Source organism: Papaver somniferum, chromosome 11 (genome assembly GCF_003573695.1).
Source record: "Papaver somniferum cultivar HN1 chromosome 11, ASM357369v1, whole genome shotgun sequence".
In the NCBI taxonomy this organism is placed as follows: domain Eukaryota; kingdom Viridiplantae; phylum Streptophyta; class Magnoliopsida; order Ranunculales; family Papaveraceae; genus Papaver; species Papaver somniferum.
In genome coordinates this window covers 25513719-25529842 of record NC_039368.1, presented here as the reverse complement: position 1 = coordinate 25529842, position 16124 = coordinate 25513719, and the positions used below count along the sequence as shown (strand labels likewise).

Sequence of the window (16124 nt, the reverse complement as noted above, 5' to 3'; positions counted from 1 at the left end):
GGTGCCTTATCATGTCCAAGTTCCTTAATAGCAGTAATAACCTCTTCCCGAGTGAAGTCCTCTTCAAGAATGTCTGACTCTGGTTAGGAAATCTTGTCAGACTCAATGTCTTCTGAATCAGGACTAATAATCTCCTCTTCAGTAAATAATTGTTGTAATAGTTCACTATATGCTCCTGCAGAAGAGTTCTATCTGAAATCATGAGACCGACCGGTAGACCAAGCAACACTTTAAGAACAGAAAGCTAACCCCGTCGCATTCCTGCATTGATAAAAGATGTATGGTTCCATGTCTGCGCCTGTACTATCTTACCCGTAACTTTCACCCCACTGCATTCTTTTTGCTCTCTTTTGGTTTTTTCTTTTGACAAGAAGCAATAGCACTCCATCATCACTATGGTTTTTCTTACAATGTCTACTGTACATTTTCACCACGTCCCAGGCAACAATTTTCTATGCTCGTGCTCGTATCCAGTTGCATACAGTAATAAGAATATAATTAGATCTTCCAAATCTAGAATTATTGACCATGGTCTTGTTACATTAGTTTATGACATATGTTACCCCAAAATGGAACAGAGATGTAAAATAATAGTGTCAGAAAAATAAAAATTCATTATTATTTCACTCGAATAAAATGTTTTTTTTTCCAAATGATATCGAATCCAAATTTAGACGACAAACATAATAACTAAAAATTCAAGAGAGAGAAAAAGATTATTGATTCATCTTCTTCTTCTTCTCCTTCACAACTGCTGGTATCATCATTGTTTTTACAGACATCGATCTGGTACTGTCTTGCTCACTCTATATTTAATTCATTCGTTTTCTCATTCCGAAATTCCAATATTTTCTTTTCTAAGGTGCAATTTTGGCAGATTTTTTTGTTGTTGTTATGTTTATGGTGGTTTGAATCAAAATCCTGTGATTTATAAAGATCCGGATTTATGTATCAACATTTTAGGGTAATTATAGATCCATTTCCACTGCAAATTTCATTTTATTTTTTTAATTAGATTAGAGAATCTTTGTACGCAATTCTTTGAAACTTGTGATTTATGCGTTTATTTTATTCATTCTCTGTCGAGATTCTCAAAACAAAACAAATACCTCGGATACCAAAACTGCTGGGGTTGTTTATTATCGGGAATTTGGAGATCACTTGAGCCATTATTATTATTGGTTTAAGGGTGCAATCATCGGCACGGCAGCTTATATATGTTGGAAATCAAGAAGGAGGTCTTTGAGATTTTTATTATTTGATGGGGAATAATTGTGTAGGACCGTCGAGTATAGGTAAAAATGGATTTCTGCAAACAGTTTCAGCTGCAGTATGGCGATCTAGAGGACATGAAGATATGCTTCCACCTCCTAATGGAGGAGAATCAAGCAAGAATATTGATTCCAATGCCAAAGACAATGCTGATGCAAATACCAAAGCTGCCGCTGCAGCTAAGGACACGGATACATCTGCTGGAAAATCATCGGAAGCTGCTAAACCAATCGAAAGCCGGCACCTGTTATGATCAATGGGGAGGAAGCTAAACACGAGTCTGCCAAACCAAAGACGGATACATCAGATGAAAGTAAAGGGGATCCTTCTAAACAGAAGAAGCCTCACCATATTAAGAGAGTATCCAGTGTAGGACTTCAGGTGGAATCGGTCTTGAAGAGAAAAACTGAGAATCTTAAAGAGATTTATAGTTTGGGGAGGAAACTTGGGCAGGGCCAGTTTGGCACTACATTTTATTGTCTAGAGAAAGGATCAGGGAAAGAGTTTGCTTGTAAATCAATCGCAAAGAGAAAACTGACAACAGAAGAGGATGTAGAAGATGTTAGAAGAGAAATCCAGATTACGCATCACTTGGCTGGTCATCCGAATGTTATTTCTATCAAGGGTGCCTATGAGGATGCTGTCGCAGTTCATGTTGTTATGGAATTGTGTGCTGGTGGAGAGCTTTTTGATAGGATTATTCAAAGGGGTCAGTATTCAGAGAAAAAAGCAGCTGAGCTTGCTAGGGTTATAGTTGGTGTAGTGGAAGCCTGCCCATTCTTTGGGTGTTATGCATAGAGATCTGAAACCAGAGAATTTTCTCTTTGTCGACCAAAGCGAGGAGTCACCACTCAAAACTATTGATTTTGGGCTATCAGTATTCTTTAAACCAGGTACGTGTCTGACTTTCTTCTTTCCACATTAGCTGTTTTGAGTTGTGTTTGTTGATTCTCTACTACTTCACAATACATTGAAAAGAATTATTCTTTCAGTCTAAAGATATAGATTTGGTAGTTTAGGGATCAAGGGAGCATTTAATATATGTATTTAGTAGTCAAACAAACCAATCTCAAGGAAATGGATGTAGTTTAGACAATCATTCTTTTCCTCCCTCTAGATATGAAGAATATGTCCTATTTATACCGCAGAACAAAGAGATCGCTATTAGTTGGTGAATTTTTTTTTTTTTGGTAGGTGGAATACCTTGAAAATTGCCTTTTCCGTTGGTTCAAACCATTTGATACTCGATGATGTTAGTGGTATGTTTTGTACCTCTCCTGCTTTTGTAAATTTAGTCCTATGTCTAATTGGAGTTCACTTCTTCAGGGGAAACATTTACGGATGTGGTCGGTAGTCCTTACTATGTTGCCCCAGAAGTGTTACGAAAATATTATGGCCCGGAATGTGATGTTTGGAGCGCAGGAGTGATTATTTACATTTTGCTAAGTGGTGTTCCCCCTTTTTGGGATGGTGAGAATTTCATGCGTCTCCTACCATCTGATTTTTCTTTTCTTTTTTTAAGCTAACTGTGAAAATGCAACTGTCTTGTGATCTTCCAAATTTTTCCTGTTTCAGAAACCGAGCAGGGGATATTTGAACAAGTTTAAAAGGTGAGCTTGACTTTGAATCAGACCCGTGGCCTAGTGTCTCAGAAAGTGCAAAAGATTTGGTGAGGAAAATGCTTGTAAGAGACCCCAAAAAGCGATTAACTGCACATGAAGTTCTTTGTAAGTGCACTTTGCTCTGACACTACATAAGTTTCAATACGTAGAGGTATAGGGCTGTAAGGTACCTGATAAATTTACCAGGGAGGCAGTTATTTTCTCATATACAGACTAACAATGTCAAAGGACTAAGTGAAATTCAAAATTTCCACTTGTGGCGTGGAAATCAAACGATTAAACATTTTGTAGTTGATTGGAGAACTGACACTTCACTTTCTGGACTTATGAATCCAAGTCATTGGTTATTTCTGTTAAGCTAACAAGTAACAACGAATTTTTTTGGCAGGTCACCCTTGGGTCCAGGTTGATGGAGTAGCTCCTGATAAACCTCTCGATTCTGCTGTTCTTACTCGCTTGAAGCAATTTTCTGCTATGAATAAGCTCAAGAAAATAGCTATTAGAGTAAGTATTATGATGCTTCAACATCTCTATGGGACTTTAATTGTTGCGGGTTTCTCCCATGAGATCAATCACTTGATGAATGCTAACCTTTCTTTTAGATGTGGTCTTCTATTCTACAAATCCGAACCACATGAAAACATCTTCAAGTTCTTTGGACTACAAACATGCCCATGTAGGAAAGAGAAAATTCCATTTATTTGTTTCCAAACTGTTGTTATTCTTTGCAGGTCATAGCTGAAAGGCTGTCAAAAGAGGAAATTGCTGGCCTCAAAGAAATGTTCATGATGATAGACACAGATGGTAGTGGGCAGATCACGTTTGAAGAACTCAAAGCCGGGTTGGAAAGGGTGGGATCTAAGCTCAAAGAGTCAGAAATTTATGAATTAATGCAAGCAGTAAGTATCACAGTATCATTTCGTTACATACTTACAACATAGTCACCTAATAGCAACAGTATATGACAAAAATGTCACAATCGTCACCATTTGAATGGATGAAAAAAGGGAAAATATATTTCCCTCGTGACCATATTCAGCATCACCTTCAACTGCCCGTTATTCCTACTACTAGTGCTTGGTATTATGAATCTAATTTTCCTCATGTTTAAATATGCCTTAGATTTTCTGGTAACAGTGATTTCTCTCTGAAAATTGCAGGCTGACATTGACAGCAGTGGTACAATAGACTATGGCGAGTTCTTAGCTGCAACTCTTCATTTGAATAAAATCGAGAGAGAGGATCATTTGTATGCAGCTTTCTCTTATTTTGACAAAGATGGAAGTGGGTTTATCACCAAAGATGAGCTTCAACAGGCATGTGAAGAGTTCGGTATGGGAGATGTTCACCTGGAAGATATGATTGGAGAAGTTGATACTAACAATGTGAGTTAACTGTCTTACATAATAATATATGATGTTCATCTACGTTAAACCAATGAAGGAAAATGTTTATCATCTCTTGTTATTTGATTTTTAGGATGGACTCATCGATTATAGTGAGTTTGTGGCGATGATGCAAGAAGGGCCTTTCGGAAAGGCCCTTCAAAATAGTACCAGCAACGCGTTCAGAGATGCCTTGAAGATTAGCTGAATTTACACCAATAGTAATGATGTACTTCGCCAACCTCTCTCTTCTATTTTTAAAAGAACTGCATGGTAGTTGTAAATCTCATCTAGCATTCATAAAGAAACTGCAGTGCATTTTAGTGTAAATCTTTGTAGTATCGTATTTACTGTTGGAGATTCGAGTCTTGGTTTTCATTTCTCTTCAAAACGTTGGAGATTTGAGTCGGTAGATTATCTTGGTTTTTCATTTCTCTTCACAACTATATTTCAGTTTGCTGCCAATGCTTATTTCTTTCTCAATTTCGGCAGTTTCAAAATCTGTCTTTATTGGAGTTAAAACCAAAACTTGGATTTGTCGGAGAAGTAGCATAACGTGGCTACATCTCTCGACTTTTAGGTTGTCTTGTTATTATCTTCATAAATTTTTTTAGTTAAAAAACTGTATTAACGTGTTGTATGTGGATGCAGGATGATTGAATAGAGAGAGAGAGAGAGAGAGAGAGAGAGAGGGGGAGAATTTGCTGCCTGAAGAAAGATAATGAAAACTAGTGTGATCAGGTCGTTTCGACCATCCCATATTCAAATGTATCACATATTTGAATGAAGTATATATCTCAAGTCTATTCTCAGGCAACATGTCAGATTCCTCGGACACACAACCTAGGGATAAACACAGCTTGCCTCCAGGTCAATTCTACCATCCCCTACGATGTCAATTTATTCTAGAGATCTTGGTCTCTGGATATTGTCTGAAGATGCCCTTAAATAAAAGATTTGGTTGGGTAGAATGGAGTTAGTGATCAGATTCATTTGTGGTATATCCTTTTTCGATTGGATAGTGTGTTATTTGTTAGAGAACAATTCTGTTCAGGATGAAAAATGTTTTAACTGCTTGTACTCCCTTTAAATGTAACCTTACTTTTATGTAGAATTTGAATGTTTTTTTGCAGATCTGATATAATATCAATCCTTTTCTGATCATCCTCAAATTCCCCACGCAATCAAAACAATCATTTACACATTTGTGATAAACAGGTGCGCCACACTATACACATTAGCAATAGTAAAGCAATAAATACATTCCCCATTTTGCTGTCACCTCCCCACTGCCATTGCCATGTATTTACAGGAGCAACCGAAAATATCAATAGAAATCTAATAGGAAATTTGATCGTGGAAATCCATCTTCTAAAAAGACTGATGATGAAATTGCTCATGCAACAAACGAAACATAAGTCCCAACAATGGCAGGATAGAAAGAAAACATGTTTCATAGTGCTTGCTCCTGCTAAATCGTTGGATTTGTAAGTCGAGAGGCTCTTGAATGAACATCCAAAAAGTGAAAATCACAACAACGATAAAAGAAAAGGGAAAAAAAGACCCCCCCAGCCACAGGGACACATCACCTACCAAACCATCTTTTCACTTTCAATACAGCTAGCTTCCTATCTATTTTACTTTACAGAAGAAAATCCCATCAATTACCAACAAACCTTGTCTCGTCTTTCACTTTCATGACTCCTTTGGCAATCGAACTGACAAATGAAAATTTGACATCTTCTTGATGAACATATCTGTATCTCTCTTTCTCTCGCTTGTTACTGAGAATTACCTTTTGCCCAGCTTTATATGTAATTGTTTTTGCTATATTTAGGGGAAAATATGAAGACCACAGAAAGGAAAATCTTTTCTGCATGGATGAGGTTCGTCAACACCTTTTTCTGATTGTTACCTCCATCAGTTGCCTTCTTGTTAACGGTACATTATTTAAAACCCACTTTACAGTTTTGATTTATCCATTTGGACACTTCACAAAATGATAAATTACAGCTTTCTTATGATGAATAATTTCAATACTACACTTTCTAGTTTTAATTATTTTTGATATAGGGAATCACTCTAAGAGCATCCACAGTGGGCGAGTATAACCAAATTTATGGGATGAGATCCTAACACAGTGGGACAGAGTAAAGATCAAATTTGGACCAAAGATCAAATTCCAGACCAAATATGGTCGCGACCAAATCCCAAATTCTGATATAGTCGGGCTAAACTTAAATTACGTTTGATGCTGGGCGTAACATAAATTTACGCTTGTTAACGGGCGTAAACCAAATTTACGTATGTTGGTGGGGCGGAATTTAAATTTACGTTTGTTGCGGGCGTAACATAAATTTACGCCTGATGAGACGGACAGGAGAATTCCGCACGTTGCCAGGCGGACACCAAATTTCCGCCTGTCTGGGGCGGACACCAGATTTCCGCCTGTCCGGGGCGGACACTAAATTTCCGCCTGTCTGGGGCGGACACCAAAATTCCGCCCCTCCCAAACGGACTTTTTTTTTACGCCTGAGAAAAATTATGAAACATGAAATGAAATTTTCGAACGTTAGAATGATAAATTTTTCGAACGTTGGCGTTGGATTGCGTAGCAGATTTTTGACCGTTGGTAAGATATTTATATCTTTCGAACGTTTGAAATTGAATGTTAATAACGGGTTTATTTTATACCTATATATACCACATGAATTCCTTTCACATTTTCATATCATTCATTTGTATTCGGCAAGAAAAAAATAGTATCAGGAAGAAAAAATAGTTTTCCATATTTCAAATCATTTTGAAAATTTTCATCGAATCGTTTTTAATGTCAACACCACGAATAGCAAGAGGTCCAAATTTTACGACAATCGAAGATGTCACGATGTGTAAAATTCATTTATCAATATCTCAAGATCCCGGCGTTGGAGCCGATCAATCAGAGATTGCGTTGTGGACTCGTATCAAGGATGATATTGAAGCTCATTTACCGGATAAACCAGAGCGGTCTTGGAGTTCCTGGCAAAAACGATTTCAGGGAATAAGTAAAGAAGTGGCGTTGTTTTCGGCAAAACAGGCGGAAGTGGAAGGTGAATATCATACGGGATGGGGTCCGGAAATGACCGTGAGTATTCTCTCTGTTTTGAAACAATTATTTTCTAATATTGAGATGCCCATGAACCTAATTGTTTTTAAAAACATTAACAGCTCGAAGAAGTAAACAAACGGTTTAAGGAATGCAATCATGGAAGAAAATTTAGGCACGAAGAGTGCTACCCAATTGTCATAGAAAATATAAAATATAATCGTCGATCGACTTTTGTTTTTGATACGACGCACGATTTGGATAGTAGCGTGAATACCGAGGAAGATGGCACTCAAGTCGAGTCCGGTAACGACACAGATAAAGGAGACATAGAGAATACATACCTTCGTCAGATGGGAAAAAAAGCAGCTAAACGATTGAAGAAAACCGGGCGAGAGAAATCCAACAGCCAAGAGGAATTGATGGGAATAATTATTACACAGCAAGAAAATTTCAATTCTCATTACCGGGAACAATCAAGATTCAAGATGGAAAAAAAAAGGCCGAGTTTGCACAAAAACAAGCTGAGCATGCGGCTAAAATAGCCAAGGAGGTCGCAGACGATGAATTTCGCATCATGATGATGGATCTTTCCAAATTGGATCATGTACAAAAGGAGTACTTCGAACTTCGAAAGGCTTTAATAGTACGGGACAAAAGGAGCCAATTATAATCGTCAAAACGGGATAGTTCGAACCTTAAGTATTAAGTCTAATAATAAGTGATAATAGTTTTAGTAGTTTATTTACGTTTTAATATGTATTAATTTTGTCATTAGTCGTATTATTATGTAATATTTGGGATTTAATTTTATCTTCATTTAATTTAATCAACTTTAACTTATTTTGTAACATCTTACTTTAATTTACCAAGTGATGAGTATATGAAATAGAGTTAATACATTTCTTCGAAATTATTCGTTAAAATAAAATCACATAATTTTTTCATATGGGAAACAACATTTAATTTCAATTTTTTCCTCGTCTCCAACCTTTTAATTCCCATATTCTGCCCATATATGTTCGATTAAGTCATCGCGCAAGCGAATATGCCTATCTTTGCTGCGCATATGACGTCGGCGTTGCTCAGCTCTAATTTGGGAAAACTCCTCACTGTTGCCTCTTAATATATTAACCGGTGTCGGGTTGCTACGATGATCATAAACATGTGGCCATTCACCGGGTAGACGCTCATCCTCGACTATCATATTATGTAAGATAATACACGTTTTCATGATATAGGCAAGCACATCTGGATTCCACATTCTAGCAGGTTGTTTGATGATTCCAAACTGTTGTTGAAGTACACCAAATCCCCGCTCTACGTCTTTTCTTGCACCCTCTTGCATCGCTGAAAATATCTCTTTTTTCCTACCAAGCGGATGTTTAAACGCCATAATAATAGTAGCAATTTCTGGATATATTCCATCACCTAGATAATACGGCATGTCATAAGAATGACCGTTTACCACATAGTTCACCGGTGGTGCTTTTCCCGTGACCAGACTTCGAAAAACATATGAACGGTTCATCACATTAATATCGTTGTTAGAGCCTGGCATACCAAAAAATGCATGCCAAAACCATAGATCATACGACACCACCGCCTCCAACACGATACTTTCGCTCCCTTTATACGCGGTGTAAGCCCCTGATTCGGCAGACGGACATTTATCCCATTTCCAATGCATGCAATCTAGGCTACCTATCATCCCTGGAAATCCTCTATCTTTGTTTTGGTTGAGCAACAACTCAACATCACCAGCCGTAGGTTCACGCAAATATTCTTTCCCATACACATTGACAATCGACTTGCAGAACCTCCGAGTTGCTTCCAACACCGTGGTTTCGCCTATGCGTAAGTACTCGTCTATTGCATCTGCCGCACATCCATAAGCTAACATTCGCACCGCTGCAGTTACTTTTTGATGAGGGTTTAATCCTAAAACTCCACACGCATCGGGCCTTTGCACAAAATATCTGTCTTCGGCTGTAACACCTTCCACTATTCTGTTAAACAATTGTCGACGCATCCTGAATCTTCTGCGAAAAACATTAGGTGGTTGGTTTGGATACGGAGAAAAATAGTCGTTCCACAGAAGTTCAGCACCAGTCTCACGATCTCTTGGTATTTTGATACGAGTTTGAGGCCATTTAGAATTGGTAACAAGGACTCCCATACTAACGGCCATGTTATTTTGCATAATTGCTATTGAATCATCATCCGAGGAATAAAAACTACTATTAGAAGAAGAAGAAGAAGATGAAACAGAAGAACAATAGTGAGCGGTATTCTCATATGCTTCCATATTCTATGCGAATCAGAATAAGTGTGTGATTGTAAAAAGAGGTGTGTTGGTATTTATAGAGTGAGTGACGGAGATCACATGCTTCCATTTTGTAACATCTTACTTTAATAAATAAAATAACATAAAGTATTTGACAAATTTTGTAAACTGTTTGTCAGTGAGGTGTTTGTCGTATTGAAATGACTAGTCGGTGAAATTTGATAAAGTATTGAACTGACTACTCGCTGAAATTTGATTGCCTATTGAAATGACTACTCGCTGAAATTTGATTGCCTATTGAAATGACTACTCGTTGAAATGACTACTCGCTGAAATTTGATTGCCTATTGAAATGACTACTCGCTGAAATTTGATTGCCTATTGAAATGACTACTCACGGACTACACATAACAAAGATAAATAACATAATAAATGTCTAGTATGACTACACATAACAAAGATAAATAACATAATAAATTCAAAGCTAAACCATATAAATAGTCATCACCGGCTAAACATTTCCCGTATCCGGAGGTGCCGATCGCGGTGGGATAAAAGCCGTTCTCGGAATGGGCCTGACCGAGGACGTTGAAGATGATCCTTGACTCATAGAACTCCACACTTGTGGGGGCAATGTGGGGGAAAAGGCGCCGAATCCAATGGAAGGTTGGATGGTGTGTGGCGTTCGGAAAAGAGACAGTTGATACTCCAATTCCGTGATCTTATTATTCTGGTTTCCTATAAGTTCATCTTTCGCTAATAGACACTCCATCCTATCTTTCGTTTCTCGTAATGTAAAATCTCGAAATTGTTTAGTAAAATCAGCATATTCTTGGAATAATGCATAACTATCGCCCTGTCATGAAAAAATGAGATAGATGAGATTTTTTTTTTTTTTTGAAATAAGCAATGTAAAGTTGAACGAACACTTACGGGCGATAATTGTTGTTGCGGTGGAATAAGAACATGTTCATCTGGTTTTCCAAGTTCGGTAGAATAGAAGTCACCGCTGTACCCAAATGTTTGGACCTCCCAATCAGGATGTGTCACATATTTTCTGAAATTAGTAACCTTTTTCCAATACTCTAAATATACTTCATACTGCACAACTTGCACCACCTCGGTTGCATCAACAAAACCGTCCGCTAGCAGGAGTTTTGCTTGGTCATCACCCAAATGCCCAATAATTACATGTAGTCTCATGGGAACACAAACGAGGGATGGTTTTGCCTCCAACATCTTTCTCCTAAATAAACATTATGCTGTATAACCAAAAAAGGAATATAATTGTAGTGAGTACGTTATTAATTAGATAAATAACGAAAAATAAAAAACTATGTTATTGACGATTAATATTAATGATATAATATAAAAAATCATGTCTAACTCACAACGCCATTCCAAGAAAATATCCATCTCGAGTCCGACAGCTTCCTAGCAGACTTTCCCATCTCAGAACTGAGGACGTCGGTGTATGATTCCCATGGGTGCCATGTCACTTGGTCAATCGTCAGCTGATTCAGTAAAATCCTACAACGAATAATATCATTCTGACACCTCCTTCCATTCCATCTGGAAATTACAGGCCATTTCTGTTCATTACCGTTCATTGAGATGTCTGGTCGACATATGCCTAGGTATTCATACCCCCAAAACTAGTCCATAAAATTAATGAATCAAATTAATATATCCAAGGAAATAAACTTAAATGAAAATATACTTTACGTTGAAAATTAAAATAAAATCGATTACCAAAATACCTCTAATATTTGGAAGGGCCCGCTTAGTGCCTTCTGTTGTTTCCTACAAGCTTGTCGGAGACCTGCATACAATCTCGAAAAGGCACTACCGCCCCAGTCAAGGTCTTGTATTTTATCAATTTCTTCGAAAGCAGCTAACCATCCAGCATCAATATAGTTCTTTGCATTAGGAAAGAAAAATTGACCCAAAACATACATAAAAAAGGCAATTGCTATTCTATGGGCGAGGAGAGAATCTTCATTAGCCGCCACCAACTTATCTTCTTTGAAGTATGAGCTTAAATATGTAATTGTAATTGAGTTTGATATCCACGACGCGCCTCTTGTTCCCTGTGTGATATCCGGAAAAATCTTCTCACGGACATAGTCAAATTGGTATAGGCTCGAATCATACGGAACTACATAACCATCACCGATACTCAGTCCAGTTAACATGACCCAATCTAATGGCGTGAACCCCATCTCACCAAATGGAAAATGGAACGTGTTGGTTGTATCCCAAAACCTCTCAACAATATAATCAACAACGGCATGTTGGGTAACGTTACACTCTATGTTCAACAATTTTTCCCACCCCGCTTTTTCAATCAAATATTTAACTCTAGGACAATGTATTGAAATAAATTTATAATAATGAATTACCGATGCCAGACATCCACGATGTTTAAACTTAAATGTTGGTGCGTCTGAAAATGTAATGTCTTCAGTAGCGTGCGGCTTATCATCTTCCACTATAGGAAACCTCCCTAACCCGGGGACGTCGACCTCCTCAATTTGACCGGTAGAGATTAAGTTGTAATCAGCTTCGGTAGATTTTTGTCTCTTGTTGGTCTTTTGGCGACCACTAAACCTCGATATAAACTTGTTCATTCTACGCACAAACATGTTAAATACAATTTCATAATTAAAAGACCAATCCACGAACCATAATAGACATAAATTTAACCGAACAAAATTTCAACATCATAAAATTCCATAAACATAAATTTAACCAAAAAAATAATTATCCAATTAACTATATTTATAACTATTTATAATTAAAAATTCAATTAAAATACGAAACTAAATTAACAAAAAGATAAATTAAAAACGACTAACTAAATTAACAAAAAATAATTATCCAATTAACTATATTTATAACTATTTATAATTAACAAAAAAATAAATTAAATTACGAAATTAAATTAACAAAAAAAATATATTAAATTAAATCACATAACTAAATTAACAAAAAATAATTATCCAATTATTAATATTTATAACTATTAAATAAAACAAAAAATTAAATTAAATTACGATTAACCCAATTTTAATAAGATTTGATTAACCCAATATGATATAAAGTCTGATTCAATTTTCAACGTAAAAACCCTAAAAAAATTCGAATAAAAAATACATTACCTGCGCATATTATTACACAAATTGAAATAAATTCGAACAAAAAATACAATACATGATATTATTATTACACAAATTGAATAAAGAAAGTAGAAAATACATACCTTATAATGGAGTTTTTAGGGTTTTTGTGGAGTTTTTAGGGTATCTGTACGGTTGGTAGATGGGAATGGAGAAGAAGAATATGAACTGAAGAGGAGCCGTGAAGCAAACAAGAATATGAACTGTGTATGAACTGTGGAAGAAAGAAAATGAACTGAGAAGAAGAAGCCTCGTGTAGAAGAGATGGGTTGTGGTTGGGAAGGAGAGGCGGTATTGGTGGAAGGTGCGGTTCATTAAGATTACGCCCGATTTGATCGGACGGACAGGAAACCTCGCCATAACCCTAAACCCTAATGAAACGGAAATTTTGGTTACGCCCGTCTCAGGCGTAATAATTTTTTACGCCTGACAAATTCATCACGCGGACAGAACATGTCCGTCCGTAAAACTCATCACGCGGACACCAAAATTCCGCCCGTCTGATCTCACACGTGCTGTGTGACCGTGTTTAACTCGGACGGAATTTAGATTTACGTTTCTTCAAGCGGTCATTTGGAATCCGTCTGATCAACGGGCGGAATTTAAGATTCCGCCCCTTACCAAACGTAATTTTTATTTACGCTTGATAACAAACGTGATTTATATTTACGCCCGTTTGAAACGTAATTTATAATTCCGCCCAGAAATGAAACGTAACTAATACTTCCGCCCGTCTTCATGCGTAAAACTGTTTTACGCGCGATCAAATTTAGTCTTCCACCCGTAGCGTCACACACCAGACTAAACTCAAATTTAATCGTTTTTTTTGGTCTTTGATCTTTGGTTATACTCGCACCACTGCAGTTGCTCTAATGATTTGGTTTCTCCCACGATTACAAAAATCATTGAATGTTGAAATGGTCCACCCGTCGACCCCGTAAGTCTTATAAATTTGTTCTTTGGGTACTTGTTTTCGCTTTCATATGTAGTTTTCGGATTTTATAGTTCTCATGTTTCGAAAAGGAAATGATTCTAGACTAACCGGGTTAATTTTGTTAAGAATTCCGTAAAGGATTTAATGGTAGATGGAGAGCCCATCTTAGCATTTGGATTAGGGCTGCACATAACCGACTCGACCCGTCGATCCGACCCACGCCCGTCAAAAATACCCGTACCCGAACCGACCCATCTAAGTATGGGTCGACTATGGGTGAGGCACGTGAAAACCCACCGTATGTTGGGTCGGTTGCGGGTAGGAACTTCCTTCACCCGAACCGACCCACCAACCCGCCCAATATTCCCTAGCATGCTAGCCCTTAGATTTTCTATCCTAGAATGAATTTCAGCCATTGGATTGAAAAAATAAAATACCTAACCCTAACTAAGCATCGCACTCGCAGCCCACACCTATCACTTCGGCCTATTCTTCTCTCCTTCTCAGAAACAGAGTCACGGAGACTCTTCTTCCCTAAATTGATTAATGGCTGCTTCATCAGCTGATCAGCATGCCTCGTCGGAAATGGTTTATCCACCCCTAGTAGTAAATTAGGTGTTAACAAAGAAGTTTATGGAAAATATTTGTCTCCTTCATTTTTAAGTAACTTTAATTTTCTACACTTGAATTCTGTAATTCTTCATGAATCATGATACAAGTAATTTGCAAGTTATGACGGGTAACCCACCACCCGACCCGACCCAACCCGCCTTATTGTGGGTCGGGTGAAAAGCGACCCATTGTTATGGTGGGTCGGTTGCGGGTGAAAAGTTCAATCACCCACCAGCAGTGGGTCGGGTGGTGGGTGAGACCAAACCCGACCCAACCCGACCCATGTGCAGCCCTAATTTGGATCGTGAATGATAATTAGCCTTCGAAGTTGTGGTGCATTTTGACGAATATCGTTCTTGTATTGCGGGTGTTGTGAATTTATCTCGAAAAAAGAAGAAGAAAACTACGTGGGGCTTCTTACATGCTATGCAGTGGGCGAATCAACTTCGTTATAAACAAGGACGGACTCAGGATTCTTCCTTGGGTAGGGCTGAATTGTAGTAGTCGATAATGCGGGCGAAAGCCGGGACATTTTCTTTTGGAATACATCACATAATTAGTGGACAAATAGTAATCCACCCGTACAATACTAAATAGATAGGGAAATAAAAGTTAAAAGGAACACAAATAACTACCAAAACAGAAGAAAATAGGATTAAAAAGGTAGTGAGTGGAAGAAGATTATTTACTTTAAACATGACTTCAATTTTAGTCACCTCATAATATGGGCTAAAAATCGTATACATTTAGCTAAATACAGCAAATAGGTGGGATAAACATAAAATTTAACCAAAATTTCCATATTAAAAAAAAATTACCCAAAAATTAGGGACGGGCTATAGCCTCCTTTAGCCCTTTGCTAGGCCTGTCCCTGGTTATAAGAAGTTAATCTTTGAGAACAACAACTTGCACGTAGTGAAGCTCTTACAACAACTACAACTAGATCCTCATTGGCAAGATGAATGTATAATAGTTGGTGTTTAACTTAGATGGGGAAAAAAACTCTCAATGGTCGTGTGTATATGTTAATAGAGTTTGTAATGTAGTGGCAGATAAAATGGCTAAACATGTAAGAATTAATAATCTAATCAGAGTGAGATGGTCAGTATATCCCTCGGAGTTCAGAGAAACTCTACAAACTGAATGTATCAATAGTTTATCATAATCAACAAATTCAATTTTATTAAAAAGAAAAGAAAAGAAAAACTACAGGTCCCATGACCATCATCATTTCATACGGGATTTTTGACGAGATAATTTCTCGGTTAATATATTATCACCATTTCAGTGAGATGGTTAGTTAATAATATCTAGGGCAAATCTCGTTTATTACCGGGATGTCCTTGTGTCTAGCCATATAAATAGAGGCTGTAATCTTTGTTTATTCTACACATTGAATAAGAATTCTCCTTTTCTTTCTCTACTTTTCTATCTTTCACACTACGTAATCAGCCTGTTGCTCTACAAACTAATCGAGATATGGATATTGCTAATGGAAAGTCGAAAATAAGTGCCGAAGATATATGTTTTGTTGACGGTGCAACAACGCACACAATTTTTCGTAGCAAAAGGTCCCATTTAACATTAGCTACGTCCAATGTTACTACAATTTCAGGTACTTCTAATCTTGTTTAGGGACATGGAAAAGCATTAATAATGCTCCCTAATGGTACAAAAATCCATGTCTAATATGCCTTATTTCCAACAAGATCTAAACGCAACTTGTTGAGTTTTAAAGACATTCG

At 37.3% G+C, this 16124-nt stretch overlaps 1 pseudogene; it reads left to right on the top strand.

The window, feature by feature from the left end:
* Positions 1–633: 633 nt before the first annotated feature.
* On the top strand, positions 634–5411 carry LOC113321547 (annotated as a pseudogene).
* The last annotated feature ends 10713 nt before the right edge of the window (positions 5412–16124 follow it).